The sequence below is a fragment of the Mirounga angustirostris genome, unplaced genomic scaffold (genome assembly GCF_029215605.1).
Source record: "Mirounga angustirostris isolate CCGP_5_RB_7025 unplaced genomic scaffold, mMirAng1.0.hap1 SCAF_10, whole genome shotgun sequence".
Taxonomy (NCBI): Eukaryota; Metazoa; Chordata; class Mammalia; order Carnivora; family Phocidae; genus Mirounga; species Mirounga angustirostris.
Genome location: NW_026991718.1, coordinates 133,134,876 through 133,156,103, shown reverse-complemented (window position 1 = coordinate 133,156,103; position 21,228 = coordinate 133,134,876). Strand labels below are relative to the sequence as shown.

The window sequence follows — 21,228 nt, the reverse complement described above, 5'->3', positions numbered from 1 at the left end:
ACACTCACCTCCGGTCCGTGGAAGCAAAGCTCATTCTGGGCTTAAACAGAACAGCTGGGAGTGCACGTTTATTCGGAGCAGAGCTCCTGGCTGCGGCTGTGACTGGGGGGCTGAGGGTCAATCTCACAGACTTTACAGACCCTTCCGGCTGATCCGACCAGCACGGCCGGGCTAAAGTGTCCAGTGGGCCTGGCCAAGCCCACACGTCCAAGCTGCCAGCGAGAGGGAGGGCAGAAGGCCCAGGCGGTCATGCAGGCCCCCCTATGCTCAGAAGGGCCCCACGCTTGGTTTAATGCTCTGCTGTTGCCGTCTTATAAGTCTTGCTATGCTTTGAATAGGGGCTGCACATTTTAATTTTGCACTGGGCCCCAAATTCTGTAGCCAATCCTGGAAGAGGGGTTCTGAGGGCCCAGCAGGTGAGCCCCATGCCCCTGAGATTCTCAGATCTTATGGAGAGGCTTCAGAAGCAGGCAGCAGAGAAACGCTGACTTTCCCTGGCCTCCTCGTGCCCACAGTAGGGACCCAGGTGCCCCCCATCTGCCGACGTCCTTGATTGCGCAGCTGGGCTCATGAGGGCTCCACACACTCACCCGCATTCACGCAGGCTCACACATGCAACAGCTGGTCACACCAAGCCACAGGCTTCCTGCTCGAGACACCTCAAAGTGCCACTCCAGCACGCCCAGGCTACTGAGAAAGTGGAGGGGGGGGGTACAAAGCTGGGGAGGGGGTGTCGGGGACAGAGAGAGAGCCCCTGCCAGCCCCAGTCTCCCAGGAAAGGAGGCATCCCCTCCCTGGCCCAGGATCCCACTCAAGCCCTCCGCACCTTATCCCATTGAATGCCCGAAGCCACCCCTGACGTAGGGCTTGCATTATACCCATTTTAAGGATGGGAAAACTGAGGTTCCAAGAAGAGAAGTTGCTTGCTGGAACCAAGGCAGGGAGACTCAGGAGCTCCACGTTCCACAGTGGCTCCTGAAATATGACAAGCCCCCTAGCCTGCTCAGGACCCCCAGCGGACTTACCCCCTCTTCCGGGTCCCCGTCCGCAGGGTGCTTGCTCCCCACGGGGCTGCTCAAGCTGGTTCTTAGGGATGGAGTCCTCCTTCCAGAGCTCACACCCCCACCTCACCACGGGCACAGGTGGGGCGGGGGTCAGTTTGTTCCGGAGTCCCTGGGCCCCCACCCTAGCCCCTTGGCTGGCCTCGCCCTTTGACCTCACAGACCAGGAAGGGCTGCAAGGTGTGACTGGTGACCCACAGGGGACGTGAACCAGCAAACACCCGTGGAGGCGGGGGCTGGGGTGCGCACGGGGAGGGCAGGCCACCCCTCGGGCCCGGGGGGGGGTCCCATAGCTGGAGCCGGAATTCCAGGAATCTTTACTCTCAAGATTCTAAACGGGGCTCCTGAAGTTTCCAAATAGAACATTCCAAGGGTCCTAAACAGAGGCTCCTCTCCCGGGGTTGGGGGGGGTGCTGAATGGCCCGCTGGCTCTGCTCTGGGTGGGGGAGCCTGTGCAGGCCGGTTGGCGGGCAGGAGAGCGCGGCAGGAGGAAGTGGGGAGCAGACAAGCCCGCTGCCGCCCGTGAGCCTGTCCAGGCCCCGCTGCCCGGGCCTTATTTGGTCAGAGCCCGCGCTGGCCCTGCCACTCGGGCTCCAGCTGCCGGGGCACCGCCGGGCCCGCCGCCCGCTCCCGCCCACCTGGCCTCCTCCCTGGGCTCCCCCTCCCCCCACTCTCCCCCCCAGCGCCGGGCCAGAGGCAGCCAGTCTGGGAGGCACGAGATCCCGAGGGTCCCGAGGCTGTGGCGGCCTCCCTGGGATCCCAGCCCAGGGGATGGGAGAGGGATTCCCCAGCTTTTGCCTATATATGGCCGAGGCGAGGCAGCGGTGCTCAGTCGGGCCCACCGGCCCCAGAGGTATTGTCTTAAGAGGGTGTTTGGCATCGGGCAGCGAGGCCTTGGGTTCTTGTAAAAACCTGGCAGGGAAATTGTTTGACAGCTTTGACGATGTTCTGGAGTCTCCGCGAGAAGTCTGTCCTGGAGGGCCGGGGGCACGTGGTGTGTCAGCCGCCTGCCGGGCCGGTGAGCTCGGGCAGCAGGCTCGGGGCTCCCCCCTCGGGGTAGGGGGGCCAGGCAGGGAGCACCCCCTCTGGGCCTCCGTTTCCAGAGCGGCGTGTGGTGTGTGCAGTGTGTACCCCCAAGGATGTGGGGAGGAACGTGGGCGCCGAGGGGTGCAAGTGAGGTCACCCCCGGTGGGGCTGCCAGCCTCGGGGTCCTACTGCGTGTGGCTGCCATGGAAGGACAGGTCCGTCTTTGTCACATTGTCCATGCCTCTCAGGCCCCAAGGAGTTGGACACTCCCTCGGTGTCCCTGCTGACAGATGAGGAAGCCAAGGATCGCAGAAGGAAAGGGATTTAGGACTCCGGGCTCTTCCTCCAACCCTGTGGGGACCTCCGCAGGCCAATGCGCACTGTTCACAAAAACACGTCCTGAGCTCAGCTCCGGGCTGTGCATCATCCTTGGCTTGGGGCGACCACAGTGAACCAGCTGAGAAATGGCTTGTCCCCAAGAGAACAAACATCTTGTCAAGTAAGGTACACAGAGAAGGTCTCTCTGTGCAGACAATCTTTAAACTGAGGCCAAAAGATGAGAAGGAGCCAGTCCTGGGAAAAACAGAGGTGGTGTTGCAGGCAGAGGAAATAGCACGTGCAAAGGCCCTGAGGCAGGGAGAAGCATGGTCAGGCCTAGGCCAGCCAGGAGGCCAGCATGGCTGGGGCAGAAGTTGCAGGCACAGGTCACGATCACAGGAGCTTCAAAGGTTCATGTCGGTGGGATGGGGGGGTGGGGTTTATTCCAAGAGTAGTGGGAAGCTGCATTTTAAGTAGACATCTAATCTAATCATATGTGCTGTCATGGAGGAGATGTCTACACTTTGCTAAAGTGCTGTATGTTCATTTTCTCATCTGATTCCCCAGCATCCCTGTGAGGGGGATGGAATCCTTATCCCCATTTTACAGATGAGGAACTGAGGCTCTGAGCGTGGAAATGACATGCTGTGTCATTAATATGGGATAGGACAGAATTCCTCCCTTGGCTCTGCCTTATGTCAAAGCCAGTGCCAGGAGAGACTGCCCTCCTGCGCCCCCCACCCTGGCAAGGCAGCAGGGCCAGAGGGGAGCAGCACAATGTCGCTGGGGGTGGCTGATCCTGTCCCCTTTCTACCTGCCATCCCACCCACTGCCCCTCATGCATGGCCTCTTGCAGAACGGGGGACCAGTGTGCCCTCTTGTGCCTGGGACTCGCCCCGTCCAGCACGGCAAGTCCTGTTTCCCGGGAAACCCCTCAGTCCAGGCACCCAGATGGTCGGTCACTTGCCCTAGAGTTGGCCCACTCAGGGGCTCGGGGCACCACTGGTAGCTTAGACCGGGGAGCAGACATCCAGGTCCGCCGCGCCCGCGCACCTGGCCCCACGCCTGCGTCCGCCCAGACCGGGAAGGGGCCGTGGAGAGGAAAGCAAATAGCAACCCGTGTGTTACCCGCCTCGGCCTCCCCCCCACACCAGGGCAACACCACCTGCTCCCAGACAGCTGGCGACAGCAGGACAAAGGGAGGGAAGCGGGGCGCGGGAGCGGGCCCGGGAACGGCCAAGCAGGGCGGGCTCGTCCCCCCGGGGGGAGACTCAGAGTCACGGAGGCCTGCCTTTGAATCTAGAGGCTCTGTGACCTCGAGCATCTTCTGGGCCTCAGTTGGCCTGTTCATTAAATGGGAGAGCAAGGATGGGCAGCAATAGCTGGAGGTTTGCCGAATGCCAGGCTCTGTGCCAACCATCACTGCCTGGAACACTCGTGCTATCCTTGGAAGAAAGGGCTGTTAACTGCGTGCAGACAAAGAGCAAAGCCCAGAGAAGCTGAGACAGCCGTCCCAGGTCACACAGCTGCTGTCAAGCAAGGATTTGAGCCTAGGACCTAGGACCCTTTGCTTCTAGACCCAGGCCCAGTGCAGGAGACAGCACCCTGCAGAGGTGGGGAGCAAACCCTAGGCCCCAGACACCGGGGACGGTGGAGAGGCCAGGAGGGGCCAGGAGGGGCCAGGCTGGTGACACCCTACACCATCGGGACTGATCTTGCAGGGGGCCAAGAAGGGCCCCTGCCTGTGGGTCCCAGACTTGAGACCAGCTCTAGGACTCTGACCACCTCCCTCTGACCTGTCTTCTGCTTCATATTTATATTTAGAATGACTCGCCTTACTTTTTTTTCACCTAAATTAGTTTATTTCAAAAGGAAACTCTCTAACACTGATGTCAATGGGAAACAAGTATCACCTGCCACTAACAGAAGATAGCCCTGAAAATGAGCACAGGGAAGACAAACCACGAAGTAAGTCCTGCTGCCTGCCCATGGCCCTGAGCCTGAGGCTACTCACGCTCTGACGTGAAGGGGGACCGGAAGGGCCGGCCGGCCATGGGGACGCGCCAAGCATCAAGCTGAACTGAGGACAGAAAAGCCATTGAAAGGGAAGGGCTTCCTCCCCGAGACCCCTGCCCACCCCGCGGCAGCCTGGGTCCCACGTTGACCCATCTGCACTGGCCCCATTCTTTAGAGATGGGGAGGCCAGGCCCCAAGAACAGGAGCCACAGTTCCCTGAGAGTTTGAGGCATGTCAACACTCACACCAGCCTCGAACCTGCCACCAGGCTGTCCCTCCCGTCCCCTGCTCAGGAGGCAGAGGATCTCCAAGCTCTGCCCTGTGCCACATTCATCTCCAAAATGTCGTGATCTCCTTGAAGCCAAAGTTGCCTAGACCGTCACCCTCCATCCAGCACCTCCAACCACAAGGCTGCTGGCGTTCCTGCCCAGGGGCAACCCTGAGAGGCTCTAGGCATCAGCTCAACTGCTCGACTCTCATGAAGGTGACGTGAAGGTGCTGGCTTGACCCAACACACAGGGGGTTCGCTGGCCGGGTCTGTGGGCTGGGACTGGCTGCCTCAAGACCAGCTACCAACGGCAGGTCCCCAGGAGGGTGGCTCGCCCACATTCCAGAACCACGGGCTGGGGCCTGCCTGCCAGGCAGCGGGCTTGTATTTATAACCAGGCAAAAGCAGAAAGAAGCCCCTTTTTTCTTCCGGTCACATCCTGGTGACAGCACATCCCCACGGAGCGGCATGTCACCTTCTCTTTGGTGGACAATTCCGCCTTCATGCTACAGAACAGCAGTGTGGAGTGCCCCCCTCCCCCCGCCAGGTTGCAGGCGGGGAAGCCTGGGCTCAAACCTCAGCTCTGCTGCTGTCCACCTGAGTGACCACGGAGACCGGGCCAGACCCCGTGTGCTACCAGGTCCTCATCTGTGATATGAGGGCTCATAAAACACACGACTCTCCAAGGATTAAAGAAGAAATACGTGTTCAGCATTTCAAATAGTGTGAGCACTCCACAAATGTTAGCCCAGGGCATCCGGGGTTTTGGTCTTTGTTTTTTCCACCCCCCACTTTTAAATAAGGCAACTGTAAATGTTTTTGTACCTGAGGACCAAATGCTGGGTCAGAAGTTCTGTGCAGTTTCACAGCACTTATTTCTGGCACGGAGATTGACCTTCCAAATCAGAGTGTGTTTACAGCAAAGCCAATGTGTCATTTCCTCCACATCCCTGCCAGCACTGGGTTTTATCATTTTATAATTGTTTCCTAATTTGATCAAAATGGAGAGGGGCTTTGTCTGCATTTCTTTCTTTGCCTATAAGTCTGTGCATTCTTCCATGCGACAGCTGTCTATTGTTTCCTCAGGAATAAGTGGTTTGGTGGCCTCCTTTGATTGTTTCTCAAGTGACCCATGCGAGAGTACCTTGTCAGGTGCACATTTGGAAGCATCTTCTGAGCAGGAAAGGGAGACAGGAGAGGTTGTAGCTTGGGATGGCAGTGAAAACCTCTCCCCACCCGCTACCCCATCCCCTGCCTTCCCTTCACCTGAGTGTCTTCAGAGCCTCCCCGACTGAGGAAATCCTTTCCTGGGCCTGGGGTTGCAGGCACCGAGGCTGGGGGAGGAAGAAACGGGGGACCAGAAGAATTGATTGCATTCTTAGAGCAACAAGCCAGTCATTGCGACAGAAGGGTAACAGACACCATTCCCGTACCTTTGACTGCTACCCCCTGCACCCTCCTCCCCGCTCTCCCAGGAATCCCTGGGGCCCAAGAAACTGTCCTTCCAAACTGTAGAGTCAGAATAAACCCCTCCACCAAGTCGTGATAAGGTGATGACTCTCCTTATTCCTTGATCACTTAGGCTCCTGGTGCTTTATTAGCAAGACACCCAGAACTCCTTCTTGGGTCCCCCCATCACCTGGAATCACCCAAGGACGCCCAAATCATCCTCAACAGGTGGGGGGTGCAGCTGGTTCCCCACCAAACTTCACTGCTGTTATGGCATCATCCCACCACATGGGGGGGTGCTATTGGAGATCGCCCTGGAACAGTCCCGCAGACACATGCCCACTTGGCAATGATGCCTGAGCTGGTTAAAGATCCCCTGCCTGGTTCCTGGGGATCACCCACACTTGCGACTTGAGGTTACAGCTCTCGGGGGTCACTCCTAAACACTTAGCAGAATGAGAAGTCACATCCGCATCCCATGCACATCCTAGGTCCCAATACCAAGCACCGCATTGACCTTGCCCAGAACCCCCCTGGGGGACAGGACAGAAGCATGGACAGAGAGGGAACTGGGGCCCCCAAAGGGTAATTTCTCCAAAGTCACCTGGCCAGTTAGTCTCAATTCAAGCTGAAACCCAGTGTCTGGACGCCCCAGTCCAGTGCTCTGAATACCTTTGCATTTAGAGTCTGCCAGTGAAAGTCCTCTTCTGCGCCCACGAAGCCAGGCAGGATGTGACCCCCACCTGCTTCCCGCCTTCATCCCACCTCTTCACCCAAATTCAAGATCCTTTTCCACCTGCCTGTGCACCTGCCCCCGTCTCCCCGCAGATCTCCCCCCCAGGCTCTCCAGGGCGGCCTCTGCAGCTTGTCCTGCCACCAGGGGCCTCTCTCCCCACCTCTCCTCGTGGGCCGTTCCCTATGACATTCCTTCTGCACAGTGTGCTTGTTGCCTTGTCCTGTCTGCTCTGCCTTGAGAGCATACCCCAAACCCCCCGCCTCTCTCCTCCTCCACTGTCACCTTAGTCACCACCTCCTCAGCCAGCCTCCTGCCACTGACACTTGGGGACATTCTGGGCACCGCAGGGTGGTGAGCAGCGTCCCTGACTTCCACCCTCTAGATGCCAGGAGCACCCCCTCCCCAGTTGTGACACAGAAAACATTTTCAGACTGCCCGGTGTCCCCTGGGGAGCAGAATCGCCCCTAGTGGAGAACCCCTGCTCTAGACTCTGGCAAGACAAAGCTAGCGTCCGCTGTCTGGTGGCTTCTTCCGATCTTTGGGATCTTTGGGATCTTTGAAGCCCAGCCCCTGGCTTGGTGACCCACGGTGGGGGGACCTGCTGGACCTCAGCCACCTCTCTCTCCAACTTGCCCTGCCCCCAACCCAGGCACCTGCCGTCCCCTCCGCCTTCGGTCGTCCGTGAACCTCTTGTCCCATTCCAGGCTCTTCACACCCTGGGGGCCCCCGACCATGCTGCTGGAGTGAGCCCCACCCATCCCCCTTCTCCATCCATCTCCCTAATTTATCAACCTCTCTGCTTTTCCTTAAGTCACTCTGTTTCTGTTTCTCGTTTATGGATGCGTTTACTTATGTCTCAGCTCCATGGGGCAGAACAGCTCCGGACGCACAGAAGACACTCGGGAAACCCGAGTTCCACGAGTGAACGAATGAGATGGGTGGGCTTCTCTCGGCTTCTAGAAACGAATCCTGTCTGCCCCCATGACTGCGAAGGTAGCGGGAGAGCCTGCCAGGGAAGCCAGAGAGGGCCTCTTCCGTGGGCCTCGGGCCCTGAGCACCCCCCCACACACAGCCCTGCCCCCAGGCTTTCTGGGGTTCTTGGGGAAGAGCGTGGAAACCCGTTGGCCGGAAGCAGCCGCAGGCCCGGCCCTCCACAGCCGGGGCCTGGCTAAGCCGGTGAGGCCTGGCAGCTAATTATAGAAGGCAGGTCTCAGAGGAAGAGGCTGTTCTAACACCCCGGGGGTTGCTCACTGAGACAGTCCCCACGGGAAAGGAAATGCATGAAATGAATTCAGCCGCCAGGCTGGGGGGGCCTCCGGCTCCTGGCTGATGGTGGCCCGGAAGCTGGCTGTGCTTCCCCGGGCCCGTCCACGTGAGCGAGCCTTACCCGCTCTGCACCTTGGTTTGAGAGAAAGGGACCTGGACCAGATTTGATCTTCAAAGGGGCTGTCCCGTGGTGGTTCAGGCAGGGGCACCAGAGTCAGGAGCTCTCTGAACTTCAGTTTCCCCGTCTGCAGAATGGGCTGATGAAAACCGCACCTTTCAGAGAGTCTTGGGGAGGATTCAGGGGTGACGTTCGTGCCACCTGATGGCCTAGAACAGGGTCTGGCACAGGACAAGGGCTCAGTCGGTGCTGCATGTTGTCAGATTGACGAGGCCCAGTCAGAAGGAGAATGTGGGGCCCCTTGCTCAAAAGAAACTAAGAATTTCAAGATGGAGACAGCAGAGTGTTAAACCTGGTGCAGGGCCCCTCTGAGCCCCACGTGACTACCAAGGCTGCACACCTGTGACGTGAGGGGGCTGCCCCCCCCGGGGCGGGAGGGGGTGGGGGATGGGGGTAGAGGCTGCTCCTTACAAGGATGGATTCCTCTCTACGACCTCAACCTGCTGTCGAGAGGAAAACAGAACATCAGAGCACCGCACACAGCACAAGGCGGCTCGCATACAAGTTAGAACGACACGCACAAAGAGAATGCTGTAAGTGGACAGTCACCATCAATAATTGGGTAAAGACCAGGGCAGGAGGCTGAGGCTCCCACCTTCTCTCCCCCAGAGGCTGGCTCTGGGCAGGTGAGGGGGTGGGGTGGGAGTTATAGCAGAATTTATGTTTAATTCCGGGTGGCGGTGGTGGAGATTTTATTCTTTTCTGAAGCATTCCGTACCTTTTCAATTTTGAAAGATTTCACCACTTTTAAAAGCTTGTAAGCCACTGGATTAGAAAGTATCTATTCTTTTACTACCATCCTGTGAGTCAGGTGCCTCAGAAATGTACAAGCCTTAATTGAGCACCTACTACATGCCTGGCCCAGGGCTGTGTTCCAGGGAAACAAAACCAAGCATTTTCCCTTCAGGAGCCCAGAGGCCAGCAAGGGGGACAGAAAGCAGATCTGTACGTCCTGTGCCGGGTCCCACATGACCCGGCCCCAACCGTAGCATGGGGCTGCCACTTGGCTACTTTCACAGGAAAGCGAGATCAGGTGGTTTTTGTCTCCTGCAGAAGGACCCCCTGGAGCTTTGCAGGAGCCTGCTGGTAGGTACCCAGGACTGGGGGGTGAGGGGCATGGGCAGCCGCAGATACATTTAGACACAATCACGGGTGGGTGGAAGGGAGCCCCCAGGGCAGCTCCAACCACAGCTGAACCCCTTAGATGAATGAGAGGTGTCACCCTGAATTTTCAGCAGTCTTTCTGGCGATGATGGGGAAACCAACTCTAGGCAGGGCAACCCGCCCCTCCCCCCAGTCCAGGCTTTAATTTTGCAGAGGCCTGGGCTGGTGGTCCCTGCTGGGCCCGCAGGACAGGCAGCTCCCTGTCCCCTGCAGCTCTCTGTCATTTCTGTTTTCTTTGTTTTAACTTTGTATTTTAGACTTGCAGAAAGTGTGCATATCCCCGCCCCCCAGCTTCTCCTAATAGCAATGCCCTACATAATAGCACAATTGTCAGAACCAAGACATTCACATCGATGCAGTACCATTGACTATAGACTTTATTTGGAGTTCACCAATTTCCCCCCTCACGTCCCCTTTCTGCTCGAGGATACCCAAGCCTTTGGTCATCTTGGCCTGGGGAGGCTTTCCACTCCTTTCTGTTCTTTCATGGCCTTGCTGTGTTTGAAGAGGGTCAGTCCTGTATTTTGTAGATTGTACTTCAATTTGGGTTTATCTGATGTTCTCTTGTGTTTTAAAATGAGAGATAATTCACATTCCATAAAATGCACCCTTTACACACACACAGTTCTGTGGCTGGGAGTTTGCACTGCCCCTGTCACACAATCAAGTCCCAGAACATCTCTATCACCCCAGAAGGACGGCCGCCGGCCCCCTCCCCTTCCCCCACCATGGCACTTCCTCTGGTTCCCTCTCTCTCCGCGACTCCGTTCCTGCTTTTCTTTCAGTTTCTGTTCGTGTCTCTGCCTGTGAGTCATGCTGTCGCCCTCACACATGTTCTGCTTTTCTCTGTGTCTGCATCTGTCTCCCTCTTTTATTCGGAAGGGGACACAGGCCAATCTAAGAAAACAAATAAAAAGCAACCAGAGGGCACGCTCGGGGCTCCGGAGACAGATGGGGTAGGGATAGAGAATATCTGAGGGTTCCAGCTAGATGGGGCAGCCACGGGGACTCCTCTGAGGAGGTGACAATGAAGCCAATCCTACAGGAGGAAAAGCAGCCACTGCTGGGACACATCCAGGCAGGAGGACAGCATGAGCAAAGGCCCTGGGGTGGGGAAGAACCCCAGGGGACAAGCCAGGAAGAGACAGGGGAGCTGAGGCAGGAGCCCCAGCCAGCCCACGGCAAGTAAGTCACTGACAAACCTCAGAGAACCTTCCAGCACCCCCACTGAGGGCCAGACCACGTGATCAGCCCTGGGGAACCTGAGGTAGACATGATCTACCTCTGCCTTGGAAAGAACCTGCAGGGGGAAAGCACACCAGGGCTCAAAACAAAGTTTGTGGATTGATTTCCTCGATGGTTTACTTCCGAAACACTTATTGAGCGTTTGCTGCATGCTAGAACCATAAGTGGGCATGGGCAGTGCCCCGACCTCACGGGCTCACAGTCTAGAAGGAGAAGCAGCTTGCCCCCTCCCCCGACCATGCAGGAGAGAAAGGTCCATGCTAAGATGGTCATTTACTCACCCAGCACTCAGCTACCGGTGCTCACTGCCCGGTGGACAGACACAGATGAGCCTCGAGGGGTGGCCCACATCCACAGTGCAGCTTCTAGAGCAGAATGCCATGGGTTCCAGTCCCCGCTCTGCGGGCTATTAGCCGAGCAGCCTTGGGCATATCAGTCCCCCTCTTGGAACCTCAGATTCCTCCTCTGTAAAGAGGCCTGGCATGAGAGCTAAAAGATGTCAAGTCCTGAGCCCCCCTGACCTTCGAGAGCCCTCCTTGGCCGGCTGCTGAGGAGGGCTGCCTGGTCAGGAGGATCCCGAGCAGGCTGGAGAGCCCGTGACTCCCCGGAGGGTGTGGTGAGACAGCTGGGGGAGGGGGCAGCGGGGGCAGCAGCTGGATCCTGGCTCGTGTCCTTAAGTCACCGAGGGCAGCACCAGGCCGGCTGGCTGGAGCCCAACAGCCTGAGTCTCATTTGTGATGCAAATGGCTGGCAGTGGCTTGGGGCCAGGGCACATGTCCCCAGCCAGGGCCCCAGCTTTTATTCTGAGCGGAACCCGGGGAGGGAGGGAGAGGGAGCCTCCCCAGGCAGCCTCGAGGGAGCTTTCCAGGTGGGTTAGGGGTGAGCGGGGACCTCAAGGCAGGGAGACACATTCCTGGAGGCTGACAGGGAAGGCTGCCGCTGGGGCCACCCTCTGCTTGGTCAATGGAAAGAGTGGGAAAGTGGTGGCTGGCACAGGGCTCTGTCCCGCTGGAACCCAAAGGTCATCTGTCGGGGCGATCTCCCTGGGATCCCGCAGAAACCAGGGCACCGCTGTGTCACACCGCGTCGCTTCCGGGCCGGAGCGCGGTGGCTCTGCAGCCCCTTCTGGATGCCCAGCAAAGCTATGTCCACGCCGACCTTCTCCCTGTCTCTCTCTGGCTCTCAGTCACCACCAGCCTTCCCACCAGCTGTTCCTTCTGCCTGGAGTGCTTTCCCTTCCTTGACGCCAGTCTGGCTTTGGGTGTCTTGCCCTAAGGCTGGACGTGTAACTGTATGTATATTCTTTTTCTTAAAGACAGTCCCACAAAACCTGCATCTGTCCCCAGTGGTGGGAAAATGTCCCCTGACACTCTCTTCCTCAGCCCCCGACTAGCTGAGGTCACATCCCCCGTTAGGTAATTCATTCATTCAACAAATACTTACCGATCGGCTATTCTGTACCGGGCACTTTTCCAGGCACTGAAGACAGACAAAAATTCCTGCCCTGTGGACCTACACTTCCCTAGGGGTACAGGCAGTCGACAGACAAGTAAAGAATGTTCCAGCAATAATAACTGGAAAAGGTAGGTTTGAGGTGTGACGAGAGCGCTACGGAGAAAAATGAGCGGGGGAGGGAGAGGGAACGTGGGGCTGTAATTTCTAATGGAGGAAGGTAAGAGGTGAGCCTTGTGGATACCTGGGGATGAGCAGTCCAGGTAAGGGGAATAGCACGTGCAAAGGCCCTGAGGCAGAGGCTCACCTGGGAGTGCTCAGCACTTCTCTGTGGTGTATATCAGCCTGAAATTAAACAATTATTCCCTGATGATTTACACAGTTTCTGTCTTAACCCACTAGGACCTTGTATTTGGTACTTGTTCACTAAATAAATGGAGAAAGGATTTATGTCTGTGTTTATTTCAAGGGAGGGGTTGGGGCTGGTGAAGTTGTCATGGAGCCTCAGCCCCGCCCTGAGGTCCTCGGGCAGCTCACAGGCTGGAGCTCTGCAGGCACCTGCGGGCCAAAACCTGGGCATGGCATGGGGGTCTGGGGACAGCGGCTCCAGGCAGCTTTTCTCAGGAGCCTGGGGGCGGCAGGCATGAGCAGCTGAGAGCAAAGCAGGAAAAAGAAGAACAGGAAAGACTCCAAGCTTGGTTTGAGGCACACGTGAACCCCCTTTAGACACCCCAGAAGGACACGGGAAACCATTTCGGGGGTTGGGGGGCCAGGTTCCTGCTGGGTCACTGAATTGGGAAAATGAATTTTAAAAGTGTGACCCCTAGGCCCCAAATGTGCCCTTGCATGTGGCCGCCTGGCAGGGCTGAGCCGGGACAGAGAAAGAGCGCGCAGGTGAGGTCCCAGCAGGTGCTCACCGACCGGACCACGGCGGACGCGGGCACAGGCGGCTTGTCCCAGGTGATGCACCCTCCCCGCTTCCGCCCGCATCCCAGGGCACCGGCGACAGAGACGCCCCACCCTGGACACCCCGCGGCTGGCAAGGAGGCAAGAGCAAACCCTGTGGGGGCTGGGTGGGGCCCTTCAGGACGTATCTCAGGGAAGGGTGCCTCGCAGGGCGCAGGCGCGTACTTGATCTTGGTGGGAATGGATAGACTGACGTGCAAAGTGCAAGTGTGTCCAAACTGAAGGTGCCGGATGCCTCTGGGGGGGATACTGGGTGTGGGACAGGAAGGGACAGACTCACCTCTGTGACATCTAGTCGATACATTGCTAGACAGAAGCTGTGCAACTATCCTGATGAAAATGCCACCACTGTTCATAGCAGGGAGGTGACCGCCTGCAGCTGGGTGCAAAGGAGGCTGGGCCAATGGGGCTCGCCGCTCCGTGGGACCTATCTGTCCCCTCCCTTCCCACTAAGCCAACCATCCCCACCACTCGTCCCCCCGCAAAGAACAGGAGTGCTTTCCCTCCTCGTCGGGGAGGAAGGGTGGGCGGAGACAGCCAGGAGTGGCAGGTGGAGACCTCAGGGAGGTGTCAAACGCTATTCTGGGAGGCCAGACGGAAGCAAGAGCGGAAGTCATGCTGGCCATGGTCTCTGGCTCCATCACTGCAAATGCAGAGGTGCTGGGGGAACAGTGCCAGGGGGAGGGGGGGAGAACAAAGATGCCAGGGAGCGCTCCTAGTCAGGCCCCTTGCTCCCAACCCGCAGGAAGCTATGCCAAAGCCACGCCAGCTGCCTGTTTTTGTTTTGGTGGGGGGCTGGGGGGAGTGGCTTGATACAGTCATCCCCACCCGGTTCCCTATCCACTGTGCCAACCTCAACCTCTGCTCCCAGACCACGCTCTTGCTTTGCAGGCCTCCCTGCCCTCCAGCCTGGCTGGGCACATCCAACCTCAGGGCCTTTGCACGTGCTGTGACCGCCTCTGGAATGCTCTTCCCACTGTTGCCTCTGTGTATGACTTCTGTCCAGTGAGCCTTCTGCTGGACCCACCTCTGACCTGGACCCTCCTGATTCTTCTCCAGCCACTCACCTGTTTGTTTCCTTCACAAATTTGTAACCCAGTGATTTCTTTGCTTGTGTTCCTGATCAGGTGAGCTCCTGTCAGGGCAGTAGCCACACCCATCTTTTTACTGCTGCAGCCCCAGTGCCGGGCACAGAAGAGAAGCTCGGGCATTTGTAGAAGGGGCAGAAGGATCTGGAACCACCTGGGACCCAGGGCGGGTTCCCCAGAGGAAAGCAAAGGCACAGTTTACAGGAAGTTGGCAAATGCCCACAGCAGCCCCCTGCACGAGGGGGCAGGTAGGAGGTCCGACCTCACAGAGAATTTGCTGTTTTCCTTTCTGGTGGGGAAGCTGCAGTAGGGTGGCCTGGGAGGAAGAGCCCCGGGCCAGCCTGGTGAAGGTGATTTAGAACCTCCGGCAAACCTCTCTGCAGCTGAGCCCCAGGCTATTATCTCCTGCCCCGGGGCCGTGTTTCCAAACTTACGCAAAAAAAACAGGGAAGCCTTTCGTTACTCAGAAGCATGCTTTACTGGGACACAGAGTAAATAAACTGATATTTATACCACGGCCCCACCGGGTGGCCACTTGGCTCTGAGGCAAATATGGTCAAAACTGAGTGCGGATGCCCTCGGAGAAGAGTGAGGCTGTCCCAAGAGGAACCTGGTGGGAGGCTTCCACATCCCACACTCCCATGGATGCCTCTGATCACCCAGGAGAGTCGGGGGGGGCCGGTCACTTCTGCTCGGCCCCCTCGCCCCTAGATGAGGCAGCTCCGCTCCTTTCCCCGGGGCCTGGATTCCTGCAGGCCTTTCCAGGTCAGCTGCCGGCCGGGTCCCGAGCCTGGGGTCAGGGTACCCATGTCCCCCGAGAACTTTCTCTTGAAGACGCACCCCACGCTGCCTCAGATGACTTCTCAGCTTGGAAGATTATTTCCTTTACCTTCTTTAGAATCCATAAGTTAAGCAAGTATACGGAGTCATCCTGCTGTGGGCCCCACACTGGCTCAGTGGCTGGGTCATAGATGGGTCTGACATGCTCCCGATCTGCCCCAGCACCCAGTCCAAGACGGGAGACAGGTATTAGATGAGCAAACAAAGAAACACACTGAGACACCCACCCCTGATGGGTGCTCTGGAGGAGGCAGGCGAGCAGGGTGCAGAGTGAGGGGAGGGGGCAGGGAGGTGGCCAAGGATGGGCACACCACATGAGCATCTGTAGGAAGCGCGCTCCAGGGCAGAGGGACCTGCTTGTGCAAAGGCCCTGTGATTTTTCTTCCCAGCTCCTCTCTGGTTCTGGAATGATCTTGGTTATTGGTTTTTTTTTTAATTAATTTATTTGAGAGAGAGCGCATGAGCAGGGAGGAAGGGCAGAGGGAGAGGGAGAAGCAGACTCCCCTCTGAGCAGGGAGCCTGATGCAGGGCTGGGTCCCAGGACCCTGGGATCATGACCTGAGTCGAAGTCAGACGCTTCACCGACTAAGCCCCCCAGGCGTCCGCTGTAATGATCTTGGTTGTTTGTTTCCTTGTAGATTGTCCATCTCTCCCAGGAAACTGGAAGCCCCACAGGGACAGGAATTTGTCCATTTTACTCCCTGCCATATCGGCAGAGCCTAGAACAGATTCTGTATGCAGCAGGTGCCAATACATATTAGCATCGTTCACGGAATGCAGAACTGACAAGGGGGCCGGGCTCTACGAAGGTGAGCAGAGAACAGAGAGGTCCCACTAGAGACTATTTATTTATGGCTGTGTCACCCTGTCCTAGGAGAGAAATCTGGAGGGACAGACACAAATGTTATCTCCAGGGGGCGGCATCGGAAGGAATTTCTCATTGTACTTGGCAACGTCTGCAACTTTCCAGCATTTTACTGTGAGATTATATTTATTTTTAATGTTTTGTTTTTTTATAATTACAGAAGCAATATGCATTTGTGGCACCACGTTCAAAGTATAAAGTAAGAAAAAAATTTCATATTCACCAGACACAGCCGCTCAACCTGCCCTGAATTCCCTGAATGCACCTTTCATTAGCACCCACCCCCCAGACCCCTGACCCCCCGGGGGTTACAGCTGATAGTTGGGGGAGGAGTTGGTCCCAGTGTCCACCCACAGGCCATAGAGCCAGAGGTTGGAGGTTGGGGGTGAGTATGGGTGGAGGCCTGGGAGAGGGCTGGGCCCCTCCCGAGCGCTGTGAGGCTGGCCGCCTCCCTCCCTATATGACCTGGGGACAAAGCCCAACACAGTAACCCACTCCCTGTTGAGGGCTGATCCTGCCCCTGGTCACCACCTCTACCCTGTGATGCCAGCCAAGCAGAGATTTTGGGTACAAACAACGAGAAGGATAAGGTGACTATCCAACATGTTATCCAAAACAGAAGTGACATGCAAATATAAATCAGTGCAGGGAGGGCCCCCAGAGTTCTGGGTTTTCCTGTGGTGATTTCTGTTGCTCTTTTCTGGAATATTCTTTCAGTCTTTCCTCATTTTTCCAGAGCCACTGCCTTGATGGTTTCCGAAGAGTTGCTTGATGAGATGTGCCTGGTGAGTGGCAGGCACCCCCTTGCACCCCCAGCCTACAGGCCCCCCTGCCCCCTGCCCCCATGTTCCCAGCTTCCTGCACACCCAGCCCCCAGCATCCCCAACCCTCGGCATCCTCCTGCCCCCCCCACACCCCCGGCCCCAGTGCCCCCCTGCCCCCTCTGCCCCTAGCCCCTGGCAACCACCACACCACTCACCGTCTGTATGGACTCGCTTTTCCTGGACATGTCATGAGAGTGGGAGCACACAAGACGAGCCCCCGCGACAGGCTTCTTTTATTTAGCGCTTCGTCCTCAAGGTTCATCTGTGTTGTAGCATCTATCAGAACTTCATTCCTTTTTATGGCCAAATAATATAGTTGTTGTGTGGATAGACCATATTTGTTCATCCATTTTTGGCTACTACGAATAGTGCTACAGTGAGCACTCATGGATGAGACTGTGTGAGGATGTTTGCTTTTACTGTCTCAGTTAGACACCTGGGGTGGAATTTCTGGGTCATATGGCAGCCCTATGTTTAATCATCTGAAGCCCCGCCAGGCTGTTTTCCACCTGACATTCCCACCAGGAGACTTCCAACTCCTCCACATTCTCACCCACCAACACCCACCAACTTACCAACATCTACCAACACCCACCAACACCCACCAACTTACCAACACCTACCAACACCCACCAACACCCACCAACATCCAACAACATCCACCAACACCCAGCAACTTACCAACACCCAACAACATCTACCAACTTACCAACACCTACCAACACCCATCAACATCCACCAACATCCACCAACATCCACCAACACCCACCAACTTACCAACACCTATCAACACCCACCAACATCCAACAACACCCACCAACACCCAGCAACTTACCAACACCCACCAACATCCACCAACATCCACCAACACCCACCAACATCCACCAACACCCAGCAACTTACCAACACCCACCAATATCTACCAATTTACCAATACCTATCAACATCCAACAACATCCACCAACACCCACCAACTTACCAACACCTATCAACACCCACCAACATCCAACAACATCCACCAACACCTATCAACACCCACCAACATCCAACATCCACCAACACCCACCAACTTACCAACACCCACCAACATCTACCAACTTACCAACACCTACCAACACCCACTAACATCCACCAACATCCACCAACACCCACCAACACTCACCAACATCCACCAACTTACCAACACCTACCAATACCCACCAACACCCACCAACACTTACCAACACCCACCAACTTACCAACACCTACCAACACCCACCAACATCCACCAACTTACCAACACCTATCAACATCCACCAACATCCACCAAAACCCACCAACTTACCAACACCTACCAATACCCACCAACACCCACCAACACTCACCAACACCCACCAACATCTACCAACTTACCAACACCTACCAACACCCAACTTACCAATACCTACTAATACCCACAAACACCCACCAACACTCACCAACACCCACCAACTTACCAACATCTACCAACACCCACCAACACCTATCAACATCTACCAACATCCACCAACACCCACCAACTTACCAACACCTACCAATACTTACCAACACATACCAACTTACCAACATCCAATAATACCCACCAACCTACCAACACCCACCAACACCTACCAACTGACCAACACCTACCAACACCTAACCAACACCTACCAACATCTACCAACTTACCAACATCCAACAACACTCACTAACACCTACCAACTTACCAACACCCAACAACACCCACAAACCTATCACTATCCACCAACACCCACCAACACCCACCAGCATGTGGTATTATCTGGATTTTCATTCCAGCTATTCTAAGGGTGTGAAGTAGAATCTTACTTTTTTGCTTTGATTTGCACTTAGTGCTATTCTTTTTTTTTAAATTTTGTTTATTTATTTTAGAGAGAGAGAGAGAGAGCACACAAGTTGGGGGAGGGGCAGAGAGAGAGGGAGAGAGAGAATCTCAAGGAGACTCTGTGTTGACACAGGGTTCAATCTCACGACCCTGAGATCATGACCTGAGTCGAAGCTAAACCAACTGAGCCCCCCAGGCGCCCCTGCACTAAGTGTTGTTCTTTGAATCCAGTTTAAGTTGTACTGAAAGCCAGCCCCATGCTACATACACTCAGGGAGGATTTTAGAGCCATATAAAGGAAAAAGAAGGGGGGCCCCATCTCCCTGCTCTAACCAGCTGTACTCCAAGAGGATTCACAAAAAAATATTTTTTAAACTGAACCATCAAGACCCTAAAAAGGAAACAAATTTGAATTCTTCCTCTAACTATAGAGAGCAGAATCTTTTCCAATCTCTGAAGAAACTAAAGAGAAAAGCAGAAAAAATGGCCAGGTGGAAACAAAAATACTGAAAAGAACTAAACATGGTGGTTCTTAGGCCAAACTTCACCCTAGAATCATCTAGAAGCTCTTGAAAACATAGCCATGCCCAGGCCCTTCTCCTGGAGACGGGGATCCCGGGTGGGGCCCGTGCAGGGAGAAGCCCCCAGAGGCAGGTTCCGAGGCACAGCCAGGGCTGGAGCCCCGATAACAAGGATTGCTCTGGGCGGGGCTTCGAGGCCCTTCTGCTTCTACCGCTGAGTGCAGACCGTGTGTCTGGCGGCTGACACCTGTCCCACATCTGGAACCCACAAACAAGCAATGCTACTGGTGTTGGACCCATGAGATCCTGAGCTCCTCAGAACTGGAGGGGTGGGGAGCACCGAGTCTCCCCAGGGACGGACCTGATTTCCCGGGACAGGCAGGGAGGGCGGCAGGAACAGCACGGATAGAAACAAAGGACTGCCCCCCCCCACCTCAGGGCTCCTCCCTCAAACCTGGCCCTAAATGCTCTTCCCATGTGTGTCCTGTGAGGTGCTACGAGCTATTACTCTGCATTTTTTTATTGATAGGAAAACTGAGGATCAGAGGGGGTGAGTGACTTGCCCAAGGTCACACAGCTTGTAAGGAAAGGGACTCAAATTCAAGTTTGAGTCTGTCTGATTCCAAACCCTTGAATCATTAACACTTGCACTAAACCATCTCCTGCGGCAAAGCCGACATTGCAGGGGTGGGGATGGGGGTTGGCAGTCTATCTATCCCTCCATCCATCCCTCTATCCGTCTGTCTCTCCATCCCTCTATCCCTGTATTCATCCCGCCTTCCCTGTCTCTCTCTGTCCTTTCTTCCATCCACCCATCTGTCCCTCCCTCCATCCATTTAGGGCTTAACTGCCTGAATGTCCTCTAGTTAGACATCGGGCCAATAAAACGTATGTGTGCCTGATGTGGCCCCTGCCTTTGTCCCCCGCTTGACTCTCTCCCGTGGCTCCTACCAACAAACTAAAATGCCCCAGAGCTTGGTGAGAGGCACAGTAAGGCCAGCCGGGGACTATGGCAAACTGGGGAGCATGTTTAATCGTTGCTGTAGAAGAAGGTGGGCCCAGGGATGCCAGAGAAGCTTCCATCGGCGGCTACCCTTTCCTTCCCACAGTGCTCCGTGAGCATCTTTCCATGGCAAGAAATACACCCCCACTTGCTGGCTCTTCGTGGCTGCACCGTACTTCACGTCGCTGCTCCCTCCAGTTGAGAGCCCAGCAGCAGGTTAAGGAGCTGGCTTTGGGGTCTGTCAGCTACTGGCTATGTGGCCTCCGGCAAGCTCCCTAGCTACTTGGAGCCTCAGTTTCTGCGTCTGCAAAATGGGGACGGTGTACATGCATCTTGCACAGAGTTGTGAGGATTCAATGAGCTGACACCACTGAGTGGTAGGCACGGGGCCTGGCACAAGCTAGGTGCTCAGTCAGTGCAGGATTCTCCGACCTGCCCGCCCTGGGAGCACAGCTGTCCCCCACCCTTGTCACCTTGGAGGCTTCTATTAAACCTCGGCTTGAGATTCAGGATGGTGGCCTTTTGCACAAGCCATTCCCTCAGCCTGGGCCCGTGGGAGCCAAGCGGCCTCCTGCAATGTTCACCTCTGCTTTGGCCCAGGAGAGTTCAGGATGCCCACTGGTCAGCCACCAGGTCACACCAGCACAGGGGTGGGCCTCCTGGGTAGTGGGAGGCCTAGGGTCGGGCAGGGGCAAGGCCTACCCTCCAGAAATGGGGTTGTTGGGGGGAATGCAACCCAGAGACCCTGGTCAGCTCCAAGGAGGAACTAGAGGAACAGATTTACTCCTAGGATGCTCTGAGGCCGGGCCCAGGCCCTTGTCCCAGATGCCAGCACCAGAAAAAGAGATAGCTGTCCAGGAAAAAAAAAGAAGAAAGAAAGAAAGGAAGGAAGGAAGGAAGGAAGGAAGGAAGGAAGGAAGGAAGGAAGAAAGAAAGAAAGAAAGAAAGAAAGAAAGAAAGAAAGAAAGAAGAAAGAAAGAAAGAGAAAGAAGAAAGAAAGAAGAAAGAAAGAAAGAAAGAAAGAAAGAAAGAAGAAAGAAAGAGAAAGAAAGAAGAAAGAAAGAAAGAAAGAAAGAAAGAA

The 21,228-nt window shown here is 55.9% G+C and overlaps 1 long non-coding RNA gene across 2 annotated transcripts in view; it reads right to left on the bottom strand.

Moving 5' to 3' along the window:
• LOC135361817 (uncharacterized) overlaps positions 1-11,549 on the bottom strand; it is a 37,970-nt gene extending 26,421 nt beyond the window's left edge. For both annotated transcript variants that reach the window (XR_010405933.1, XR_010405934.1), the window contains exon 1: positions 11,009-11,549. This is a non-coding gene — a long non-coding RNA (uncharacterized LOC135361817). The remainder of the gene's footprint in view (positions 1-11,008) is intronic.
• Positions 11,550-21,228: the final 9,679 nt, after the last annotated feature.